Raw genomic sequence first — 2,500 nt, 5'->3', positions numbered from 1 at the left:
ATGGCAGGGCATGCTTTGAGGGAGATTTGGCTGCTATTTCTTGCAAGTCTAGCCACAATGTCAGGGTCTTCCTTGTTGGCTTATACAAGTGTGTATATATAAGACAGTAGGCTGTGCTTTGAGGTAAGCTACTGGAGACTGTGTGGCGGTGCATAGCTTAATGGTTAGGATGTTGGACTCATGATCGTAAGATTGTGGTTTCGATTCCTGGACCAGGCGACATGTTGTGTTCTTGAACAAAACACTTCATTTCACTTTGCTCCAGCTGGCATAAAGGAGTAATCCTGTGAAGGACTGGCGTCCCATCCAGGTGAGAAATTTATAAGCCATGTAAACTGAGAAAATGGCCCTTATGAGTCAGCATGACTCAAACAAGCAACTGGCTTACTTTACAGGAGAATGTTGTCAAACCCTGGCTGCAGAAGGTTGCTCCTAGAAAGCCATATGTGTGGCAGCAGGATTCAGCCTCCTTATCATACCTCCAGAAAGAGACAGAACTGGTTGTTGGAGAATTTCTATGACTTCACCAGCCCCAATTTTCTGGCATCCTAATTCCTGAAATTGTAATCCCATGGATTAATTACTCTTTGCTCGCACCGGACGATGCTGCTAATTGCCTGCGTGCTTGCTTCCAAGTTTACTCACTGCCACTACTGCATGACCTCGCAGACGGGACCCATTCAGAATTTTCTTCCGGTCGAGTAACACATCCCGCTCAAAAGGTCCCTGAATAAGGTCTGTTTAAGGATGTTGAATGAAACACCCATGTTTCCAAAGGTGAATTATCCAAACCCCTAAGAATTCCTCTCAACATATGGCTATGATGTTCCCCCACTGTTTATGCTCATGATCAGAGATGCACATAATGTCACTGCTACTACAACGACTACTCAATGCAGAGAGAGAGTCAATAGAGAGAGAGTACTCAACAGAGTCAAGAGAGAGAGTCAATAGAGAGAGTACTCAACAGAGTCAATAGAGAGAGTCCAAGTTACTCCTGCCGTTTGCCCGCACTTCGTCCAACGTGTGTGTCTTCTTCTTCACAACTAACTCGGAGCAGAGATCGCATTCGTGCGCCGACCAGCACACACACTCGTGCCCGATGACGGACTTATTAGCCGTCGACCACTGCCTCAACCACGTGCGTGACACACAGACACACACACTCACAGTCGATATTGCCGCCGAGACCAGTCCCGTAATACCACAGTTGAGCTATTAGCCAAAATCAAGGAAGTGTTTGAAGGTCTTCGCAGGAATACAGTGAGGAGTATATGTGCAAGGTTCCAGAGATGCTACTCTGAGTAAAGTGTTATCTCCCAGCCATAATCTAGTCAATAGTTTTTGAGTTTTTAAAACATTTTTAAAAAAAAATTTTTGGATGAGATTTTGTGTTTTCTTTTCCTCTTATGCAAACTGTCAAATTTAGGTGTGTGTGCTTATACACCCATACATACATAGGCACAGGCATGGCTGTGTGGTAAGAAGCTTACTTCCCTACCACAAGGTCCTGGGTTCAGTCCCACTGCATGGCACCTTGCGCAAGTGCCTTCTTCTATAGTTCCAGTGTCTGCTTTCACATGGTTTTTACAGCTTGGATGGCCTTCCTAACGCCAACCACCTTACATGGTGGACTGGGTGCTTTTTTTTTTTTTTCTCTGTAACCCCTGCACTATTAAGGCTATTACACGGTTTGCAAGATTGGGAGTTCTCAGCTCAGATTCATGCTAGGTGGGGGTCGAGAGGAGTTAGTATGAGAGGGGTTTGGAAGAGCACATCCGTACGGTGGAGTCTTCAGGGTTACTCACATTTAATAAGGGATAAGGGGATGGTGAGTGGAGGGAGAAAGTGAGAGAGGAAAGGATGATTATAGCAGGTGCAAAACATAGATAAAGGTAATAAGATGCCTAGGTGGTCCCCATCGTAGTATGGTCACAACCAAATGATTCATGATTGAGTAAAGATTAAGGATTGAGTAAAGATTAAGGATTGAGTAAAGATTAAGGACTGAATAAAATCTAAAAAAAAAAAAATTTTTTTAAACTAAATCAAAATTTTTTTAAAATGCAAAATAAAACAAAATCGAATTTATAACACAACAAACAATTTTTATTACAAATTTCTTTGTATTTTTATAAAAACCATTTTATATACATTCATATATAAACCATTACTGCTTTTATAAAATTTTCATTTTCATTTTCGTTTTTCGTATTTTCATTTCATCGCAGCTGATGGTGGTGTTTCAGTTATTGCTGAGGATGGTGTTCTTCTTGTTGCTGATGTTGGCGGTGTTGACATAGGTTCATGTGACAAATGTAAAAAAAATGTAAAAATATCGAAAAAAAAAAATGGGAATATTCTTCACATACATAGACACAAATACATACATATATATACACATATATATAAATATAAACATATACATATATATATACACAAACACATATATATATATACATATACACATATCTATGTGTGTGTATGTGTGTTATATATC

The 2,500-nt window shown here is 40.4% G+C and overlaps 1 protein-coding gene across 1 annotated transcript in view; it reads right to left on the bottom strand.

Moving 5' to 3' along the window:
• Positions 1-2,087: 2,087 nt before the first annotated feature.
• Positions 2,088-2,500, bottom strand: part of LOC106882233 (uncharacterized) — a 14,584-nt gene continuing 14,171 nt past the window's right edge. The window contains exon 12 of the mRNA XM_089346247.1: positions 2,088-2,500. This exon is cut by the window's right edge and continues 144 nt beyond it. The gene's annotated coding sequence lies outside the window, so the exon portion shown is untranslated.

This window comes from Octopus bimaculoides, chromosome 30, assembly GCF_046866305.1.
Source record: "Octopus bimaculoides isolate indiv1 chromosome 30, ASM4686630v1, whole genome shotgun sequence".
Taxonomy (NCBI): Eukaryota; Metazoa; Mollusca; class Cephalopoda; order Octopoda; family Octopodidae; genus Octopus; species Octopus bimaculoides.
This window is presented reverse-complemented; position numbering and strand designations above follow the sequence as displayed.